The sequence below is a fragment of the Amblyomma americanum genome, chromosome 4, assembly GCF_052857255.1.
Source record: "Amblyomma americanum isolate KBUSLIRL-KWMA chromosome 4, ASM5285725v1, whole genome shotgun sequence".
NCBI lineage: Eukaryota > Metazoa > Arthropoda > Arachnida > Ixodida > Ixodidae > Amblyomma > Amblyomma americanum.
Window position 1 is genome coordinate 133,908,985 of NC_135500.1, and position 10,097 is coordinate 133,919,081.

At 48.7% G+C, this 10,097-nt stretch overlaps 1 non-coding gene across 1 annotated transcript; it reads left to right on the plus strand.

Annotated features, from left to right (window-relative positions):
- The first annotated feature begins 4,677 nt into the window (after positions 1 to 4,677).
- TRNAS-ACU (transfer RNA serine (anticodon ACU)) lies at positions 4,678 to 4,749 on the plus strand. Its single transcript has one exon. It is a non-coding gene; the product is annotated as a tRNA-Ser (tRNA).
- Positions 4,750 to 10,097: the final 5,348 nt, after the last annotated feature.

The window sequence follows — 10,097 nt, forward strand, 5'->3', positions numbered from 1 at the left end:
GCAATCGCGGAGGCTCGCCGCCGACTAGACGAACTCACCCAGCGCCGGGAACAGCGTCGTTCTCAATCCTCTCGAAGAATTCTCATAACTCGGGAGCAATCATCAGAGGCATCACCTAGGGTAAGCACTGGCCCACAATCAGGTGCCGACCACCTGTTAGCCGTGACTACCCCGACAGTGGACAAGATATTAGCGCTGATGAAGCAGGTGACATCCCTCATCGTGGAAGCTCTTCGGCCTCGTCATGGATAGCGCATCATCATCGGTGGTGGTGCAGTGGAACTGTCGCGGTTTCGCTAATAAGGCCTCTGAAGTGAACATCCGCCTTCGCGACGGAAAGCTGAGGGCATGGGCGTTCCTACTGCAAGAGCATAATGCACTCCCACGCCTTTCAGGTTTCTGCGCATACCATTCACCATCTATCCCTGATCGCCGTTGCACCGCCTCCTCCCTCAGCCCAGGTAAATCTGCAATTTATATTCACAGTTCAGTTCCGCACACACCGCTCGACCTTTCACGGTGGTGCAACACACGTCAAGAGGTTGTCGCCCTTCTCGTAAAACCTGCACGCACACCCCTTATTCTAGTTTCTTTTTATAGTCGTCCTGGCTCCACATCTCCCAATCTGGGATGGGTTCGTTTTCTACGTTCTACCAACTCGGGTATCCCTATTCTAGTTGGCGGTGACTTCAACGGCGCACACACTGCGTGGGGTTACCCATCGGATTCCTCAAGGGGTTCACACATCCAAGGGAGCTTTTCAGATCATTCCTTTCAACTTTTAAACCACCCGAATACTTCTACCCGCCCACGAGGTGGCCCGTATTCACCTGATTTGACTTGGTGGTTAGGCCCCGGTAACCCTCGTTGGGCTGTTGATTCTGATACTTGGGGTAGCGATCACAGCCCTATTTTTATCTCCCTCACGCCTACGCGTCTACGGAAAATACGCCGCACTGTACGAATAACATCATGGGATTCTGTACGCGCAGACAATCATTTATCTACATTCAACCCCTCTTCAGCATTGTCTACTCTATCTGATGTTCTCGCTACTCACACTATTACCACTACTGTAAATGAAGATGACCCAAACCCGGACCTACATCTCTTGAATCTGTGGGCTCTTCGTCGCCAGGCGGATCTTTACGCTACTCGTCACCCCGATGACCCTTCGGCTCTTCCTACTCTTCACCGCGCTACCGCACGGGCGCGGCGCTATGCAAAGCGGCTAGGCAGGCAACGCTGGGCTGCATGGTGTGCCCGCCTGTCCTCTACGCAGGGCAATCGACATCTTTGGAGAGTGTTTCACGCCATGGAGCGCCCTTCTCAGGTTGCAGATTACACAGAGAGCATTCGCCTCGCGCTAAATGTGGATGAGGACACATTTGCACAACAAGCGGCCCGTCAATTTTTTCCAAACCATGACTGCACCGCTACGTCTCCACCTGACTTATCGGTAACAGAGCCCCCCGATGGGATTACTTCTGACCTCACCATGGCAGAGCTGCTGGCCTCCATTGACCGTTTAAAAACTACTACTACTCCCGGGCACGACGGCATACCTAACTCCTTATTCCGTAACTTGGAAGGGAGGGCTTTGGAAACCCTACTTGATACTTTTAACGAAGTGTGGCTTTCTGGCGTCATGCCGGGAGACTGGAAGCATTCTATTGTGGTTCCAATCCCCAAGTCAGGTCAGCCTCCAGTATCTCTCTCGGCCCTTCGTCCAATTTCCCTTACCCCTACCATCTGCAAGCTTTATGAAAACATTCTAGCCGCACGCTTATCATGGTGGCTGGAATCCCATGATTGTTACCCAGATTCCCAAATTGGTTTCCGCCCACATATTGGAACGGAGGACGGCCTTGCTACTTTGGCTGCTGACGTGATTGACCACTCTCCACAGAGTCACCTTGTACGAACCGTAATCGCTACAGACATAACAAAGGCATATGATAACATCCTTCACTCTGCCATTCTTGCCTCCCTTCAAACTCTTGGTCTCCCTCACCGGTTCCTCCTCTCCATTCACGCCTTTTTAGCAAATCGAACCTTCAGCGTGCGTGTCCACGGAAAGCCCTTTGGTAATTTCACTTCCAATAGAGGAGTGCCGCAGGGCTCCGTTCTCGCCCCCACATTATTTAATGTGGCTTTAATTCCTCTGGTTCGAGCCCTAGAGACCATCCCTTCTATCCGCGTGCTTGCATATGCCGATGATATCACCTTGTGGTGCTGTCATCCAGATGCGTCTATTCATCAGTCGGTCCTTCAACACGCGCTGGATGTATTGACATCTCGCCTCCCACCTTTGGGTCTAACACTCTCTCCTACTAAATCATGTTTCATTCGAATTGGAAATAAAGCCGCCTTACGGAAAGCTCCCCCTTTAAATTTTACGGTACATAATTCTCTGATTCCTCAGGTAGAAACTGTTCGTATTCTTGGTCTTCTCCTCCATAAATCAGGGACTGGCACCCCGTGGCTGACAGCCACCCGTAAATCGGCTCACGCTACTCTAGGTCTGATTCGTCGCATAGCTATGCGCTCTGGTGGCGCACGTGCTCATACGGCCCGCCAGCTTGTGCGCTCTATCCTTCAGCCACGGATAGTATATCAGGCTCAATTTCAACGTCTCACCCGCAGACAGTGGGACTCCCTTGAAGCTATCAATCGTGAGGCTATGCGCGTCATAACATATCTGCCTCGTTTAACACCCATACCTGTGCTACAGGAGTTCGCCCAACTTAATACACTCAGTGAGATCATCGACCAACGGGTGGCAAATAGAGCTCGAAAACAGTCTCTCAAACTTCATCGTTTAAAGACACTTCCACCGTGGTCCTATTGCCAGCTCACTGACAATCGCCCCACTGTTTCCCCGTCGGTATCAGCAGCGTATCTGCCTGAAGGATGCATATTATACACGGATGCATCTCATTCTGCAGAGAGGGGAGTTACTGCTGTGTATAGTCCATCTCATCCGCATCTCAACTCTCGCGCGACGTATACTGCGGATACGTGCACTCCCCTGGCATTGGAACTTCAAGCCATTTACAATGCCATTGCTTCCCTTCCGCTCGTTCCAACATTCAATACAGTTCACATTTACACCGACTCCCGCGCCGCCCTTAAACAGCTGAAGGCTGTTCGACGAACGTTCCAGATTTCACAATCTATTCATGTGCTCTGCGCAAAGTATCCATGTCCTGTGCGCATACACTGGATTCGCGGCCATGCCCAGGATCCACATAACATTCAAGCGGATGCTATGACTCATCTTCATACATTAGACGATCCGCCACCTTCCCCTCTTCCCCCAGATCCGTTCCTGTCCCACGTTTCCGATTCCGAAGTTCTGCGCCAGCGAACACGCGCTCTAATTCCTCCGTGTTCGCACCCTCTCCCCCGTAGTCTTACTCGGCAGGAGGAGGTATCCGTGCGCCGGATTCGGGCAGGGGCGGCTCTGACACCATCTGTCCGTCATCGGTGGCGTGCCAAAGATCTGCCACTACCTGACAGGTGCCCTCACTGTGGCGCTGCACCGGACATATGTGATGTGCGGCACTTGTTGTGGACGTGCCCAGCGACGGCTGCTATCAGAAAACGGATCCTCAGGGAGGTGGGCCTGCGGTGGAACCGCGAAAGTGACTTCGTGAAGTGGACAATGGACAACCGTTTCATTAACAACCTCTGCGACTACCTCAGCGCAACGGTTCTTCACTCCTTCTTTTAACTTTCAATCCCGTGCATTCCTTCCCCCCTTTCCTTTTTCAACTTATGCCTCATGGCACACTTCTCGAATAAAAAAAAAAAAAAAAATCTGTTTTCTCATATATATCGTCGTCGTCGCTTATCTTATGCCATTTCAGGTAAATGGTTTAATCCGATGTTCCCGAAACAAAAACTTGAAGAAGCCCGCCCGCGGACTCATCAAACTCGGTCAAAAAAATCCTTCAGAGAACGCATGCTAGAGCGCGCACCACTATCGTCGCCAATGCGCATGCGCGGATGGCCGCGGCAGGCTAAGTAAAAGCAAGCAGTGTGTGCACCTGGCCCCCGAGAACCGGCTACGTATCCAAATTCGAAGCTGGCGGTCATGGGTTTCAGGGAGAAAAACACGGAACGCTAAAGCACTCAATCGATGTTTCTGGCTTTAAGCCACTTATGAAAAATTGGGCGTCGTCCGCGCTACTTTTTTCTCGTCTCCCTCTACTTCATTTTCCCCTTGCTCTCACTTACACACGTTCCCTCTCGCTGCTCCTGTGATGCTACACAGCCACCTTGCATACCTGGCTGCCATGACGCACGCCAAACCTACACCCCTAATCCCCCCCCGCATGAGTGGTTGCTGCATCCGGCTACTCCGGCACTCCCAGAAAAAATTCATTCACGAGAGCTTACCAATTACAGTAATGAGAGCGTAGCGGCATAAAGGCAATAGACATTCAACACTCTTGCACATAGTTGCTTTAACACTTCGCATGGCATCAGCGTTTCGCACCACTTCCGCTGTCGACTCAAGTGCGCAACACTGCCATGAAAAAAACAGAATTATTTTTTTTTTGCCTTTGTTCCGAGAACCGCGGCATGAAACGTTCCAGGCTGCATTTCCAAGCTGATGCCTTAAGCACGTCTCTTCGATCAAAAAATGAATTTCACCTTTCAACTGTACCCGCCGCGGTGGCTCAGTGGTTAGAGCGCTCGACTACTAATCCGGAGTTCCCGGGTTCGAACCCGACCGCGGCGGCTGCGTTTTTATGGAGGAAAAACGCTAAGGCGCCCCTGTGCTGTGCAATGTCAGTGCACGTTAAAGATCCCCAGGTGGTCGAAATTATTCCGTAGCCCTCCACTACGGCACCTCTCTCTTCCTTTCATCTTTCACTCCCTCCTTTACCCTTCCCTTAAGGCGCGGTTCAGGTGTCCAACGATATATGAGACAGATACTGCGCCATTTCCTTTCCCCCCAAAACCAATTATTATTACTTTCAGCTGTACACCATGATTTTAATTTTTTTCCCGTAAGATTCTTCAAGTGTTGGCAGTATTGTTTACCCAATGTAGACGATTAAGCAAAACTATCAGTTAATTTTTTCGGGGACCGCCGTTCAACCACCAGCAGTCAGCTGCTGTCTTTGGTGGCTTCCAATGCAAGCTTTCCATTATTATTCGAACTGCAATTGGCAATGCTTAAAAACATAGCAGAAGTACATTTTTATTCTATTTTGACAAAAAAGAAAATCCTGGGCTTAAATGGCACTAGCGAAGATCAGAAGTGCACATTGGCTTGGTGGGTGCGCCGATATTGGCTCAGGAAATATCCGTGCCATCAGGAACGCCAAACACCCTCAAGCATCACATCTCGCTACTTGAAAGAAAACTGCCCTGTATCCCAATATTTGCATAGCCACATTTTATTTTTCGGAATAAAAAATTGGGTCCTGGTCGGTACCATTCGTGGTGCATTAGAAAATTTTTTATATTCTCTGCGTGTCATTCGAAAGTAAATTTACGCGCTTTCTATGTCGAATTGCGCCATGCATACTACCTCTCTAGATCGGACACCTGATCTCTGGCTCGAAGATAAGGGGGTGGAGGTAGCAGAGAACAGGATTGCAGAGTACAGAATTTGGGTTTTCTACCTCCAAATTAAGCTCCATCGATTTTATAATTTCCCCAGAAAAAAAAAACGGAAAGCCGCACTGACACGCCATACTTAAGGCGGACCGCCTCGGCTGATAAATATTAGCACGACTGCCTTCACGCTATCAGTGGTTTCAGTTGGCGTTGCTTCTGATCGCTTGTTTTTTATTTCCAGTTTATGCAGGCCTATGCGATCAGCTCGCATATTGATTTTTTCGGTTTTCGGTCGCTTTTACGGGGATTAAGTGGAAGAATGGGGTGCGCACAGATGCGGAATCACTAATGCAAAAAACTTGTTTCCTGCTATCGACATTATTTTTTGCTACGAGCTGCAGTGGGACCTGCAATTAATCCTGGCTGGCGTCGATTCGCTATGTTTGCCGGGTTTTTATTCGTTTTTGTTTTTGTGCACATCAAACCGCGATTGAACTGCTAAGGTGATCGTTTGCCCAATAATGTTGAAAACTTCCTGGCACGGTGTGAATTTAAATACTACTGCGTTCACTGCAAAGTTCCACTATACAAGCTATCGCAGAGATCTTCAGCTTATTCTGCATTCAGGCATTTAGGCTTACTTAAACAAGCACCAGCTACAAAAAAAAAATAGTACGAGGAGCCAACCATCAGGCGAGGGACTAATATCCTGTTATGGTAGAAAAGTCGAATTCCTCCTCAGGCACCACCAGCGGTCAACTGCTGTCTTTGGTGGCTTTCAATGCAAGCTTTCCATTATTATTCGAACTGCAATTGGCAATGCTTAAAAACAAACCTCCCGGCCGCGGTGGTCAAATTTCGATGGAGGCGAAATTCTAGAGGCCCGTGTGCTGTACGATGTCATTGCACGTTAAAGAACCCCAGGTGGACGAAATTTCCGGAGCCCTTCACTACGGCGTCTCTCATAGCCTGAGTCACTTTGGGACGTTAAACCCTCATAAACCAAAACCAAACCAAAAACAAACAAGAAGTATATTTTTATTCTATTTTGCCGAAAAAGAAAATCATGGGCTTAAATGGCAGTGGCGAAGATCAGAAGTGCACATTGATTAGGTGGGTGCGCCGATATTGGCTCAGGAAATATCCGTGCCACCAGAAAAGCCAAACACCCTCAAGCATCACGTCTCGCTACCTGAAAGAAAACTTCCCTGCATCCCAGTACTTGCATAGTCACTTTTGATTTCCCGAAATAAGAAATGGGGTATTGGACGCTACCATTCGCGGTGAACCAGAAAATTTTTATATTCTCTGCGTGTCATTTGAAAGTGCAGTTATACCGAGATGCAGTCATACCGAGATACGAACGTGCAGATATACCGAGATGAAAAGAACTCAGCTGCATTCAAATATAGAACAGTCACAGATGTGCGAATAACACTGGTCCGGAAATGAGAAAATATGAGTTGCATCGGCACGAAACTGCCACAATAGAAAGCGTAAGGGTGAAAGCCACAGGATCAACCTGTGAATAAAAAATGAAAGCGACGCTCAGGCATAATCTTAAATTATCGTGAAGAGGAAAACAAAATATAAGAAGATAGAAAAAGAGAGATAAGATACGCCTTTGAAACACTGAAGCACAGGAAAACTTGTCAGAAAATGTGCAGCCAATTTTTGATGAGTTTTGTCAAAATAGAATAGTACAACAAAATAATATGGAGGCTCTGCTTAATATCATTATTCCTGAAAGACAAAAAGACGCTGTCGTTATTTGCACGCCACTCCGCGCTCCACCATTGCAGTCACATCAATGTTATAAGGAAGCGAAAACCCTCCTGCTTGCCGTATTATCTTGTTCTAGGCTTATTATAATCTTCCACCAACTTTCTACACCGGTGTGAAGAGTACTATAATATCATCAGCAGCAGCTAAGTGAAATGGCAGAAGGAAATCCCTCTCCCATATCTGAAATTACGACATTTTTGCGAATAGTGATCGCTTCCGCATAAACAACGTATCCCTACTCCCCCTGTGAAAAAGCAAGCTTTTTCGACTTCGCGTGTTAGACTACTCTCTTTTTCACGCGCAGTTTGCAGATAAAGGTTGCGACCGCTATAAAGATACCATTTTTCAACCCTGAAGTAATTGCATAACCCATGAATGCTTCAGGCCGCGTCCATTAGCACACACCGCATTAGTGATATGTCTGTTGCTTGCAACAGGTGCTCGCCGAGATTTAGTTTATGTGGTTAGAAGCGTGCAGCTGGAGAAGTGGTTCACAGCTCGTAATTTCAATAAAAAACTGGCCAACATTCCCGTCGTTTTGTCACAGTGCGCTGTTGGCCTACAAAAATCACTGCAATCTCTCATAGTAGATCCACATAACAATGAACACGCTGTAATAAGCAAATCACAATAACAAAACAACTTCACTCGGGTATGAGCAACAAGCCGCTCTGTCCAGGCTTCTAAAATACTACAACGGCGAAGCTATTTCTTAAAACGAACAATTAAGCGAAAAGTTGTCCCTGTGAAGGCGTTCGCTGGGCTGTTAGACTTTTGCGAGCACGGTGTTCGTCCGTTCACCTACTTTTAGCAAACAACGCCTCCGTCGGAAGCATGCCCGGATGCTTCCCTTTCGAGAATATATGCTGTGTTTATCTGGTGAAAATGTTCTCTTTGACTCCGAAGGCCAGCGGCTACGCGTTCCTGCTCACAAAGTGGAGACGGATCACTGAAGGCCATCGAGGTTGAGCTTCGTTTGACCAACATCGATCTGTGACGTAAGCAAGATCCGTTGGCGCTGCTGTCTCTGGCTGGGACGACTGAGGGGCAAACTGGGGTGAAAAGTGGGCTCAGCCTCAATAGGAACTCTTGGTAGCAAAAGTTTTCGATGCCGTTTTCTTATGTCGTCCTTTCATGAAAAACAACCAAGTTCATCCTATACTCGCGGACAGCTTTTTGTGGCTATTCAGTCAAAGCTACGAGGGCGGGGTGCAAGGCTTTCACAGGCACGCTTCTATCATGCTCTCACGACGGAGAGAGATAGGCGTTTAGCTCGCGGCGCGCTCCCGTAGCTTCTGCAGCGTAGCCACAAAAAGCTGTCCGCGAGTATAGATCAGATCCTGAAGCGATGAACTGACATTTCGAAGGCGATCTATTTTTAAAACACTGCCTTAATTGCGCGCGATTAAATGTGGGTGATTCCCGGCTAGGGGTACGAAACGGGTTGGTTTGATTTATGGCTTGTGGTGGTTTGACGTTCCACAGTGACACAGGCTATGAGAGACGCTGTAGTGAAGGGCTCCGGAAATTTCGACCACCTAGGGTTCGTTAACGTGCACTGACATCGCACAGCACACGGGCGCCTTTGCGCTTCGCCTGCCGCGGTGAGGTTCGAACTTGGGTACTCTTGATTAGTAGCCGAGCGCCCTAACCACTGAGACATCGCGGCGGGTCGAATTCCGCGTCACGTTTTTATTGCACAATCTATGGTCCAGGACACGAAACGATGCTTGTAAAGTTTTCATCACTGCAAACACCTGTCCCACAATGTCGCGTTCTAGAAGCGTGCCAACCGCGGGAGATTTTCTTGTTCTATTTTTGTCCTCTCTATTGCTCTAATTGTTCAGTTGAGAAGTTTTGGTTGTGTAGGCCGTGAGTCACTCAACCGCACAACGCAAGTATGATCTCCGCCTGCTGATACCTCATCACTAGCTGGGTACGACGCTTGGCTGTCCTTGGAAGTCAGAGCGCACACACGCAGGAGGGAGCGCAAGGGAGACGGGTGACAAAAAAACGTTGCCTCTCGGATGGTAGATGACCCTGCCTGAGATGGGGGGTCAGGGTCTGAGTGCAGAGCGAGCATAAAAAAAAAACGATTCAGCAACAGATTTCTTGCTATTTTTGAATTTCCCGCCCTTCATTTATTTCTGAATTGAAGTCACGCCCCGCGTTCGCTCTTCATTATTGGCGGAAACCAGGGGCGTGGTGTTACTTCAGTCATTGCGAAGGGCGCGAAATTCAAAAGCGGAATGGATTCGGGGAAGAATCGTTGTGTTGTACCAACGCACACTTATACGCGGGGTACCCACGCGAAGCCCAGAGGACCGACCGCGTACCGCCCATCTCACCACATACTCTCCTGGAGAAAATACCGTTATGTACCGGTAACTAGAGACGGAAACGTTGCCCTCGGCCCAGTACGGACCTGTCCGCTACTACACAATCTGAAACCCAGTCCTTAGCTTCAGTGAGGACCCTTCAATATTCTGATACGTACTTTGGGTACCCTTTGCCCCGTCCCCATTTTCACACTCCCATTTCCCACCTCATGTGCGTTCAATGTATCGCTGTCTGCTTATCCTCGCGCATTCAAGGAACACGTGGGCGACGTGGGTTACTTTGTAGGCGGGCAGAACGGTAGAGCCGCGTTGCTGTTGCACAGGACTCACACTGTTTTAGATCAAAAGCACTGTTCGAGGCGTATCAACCCCCGAGCAAGGATTCTGTTGTGTGCA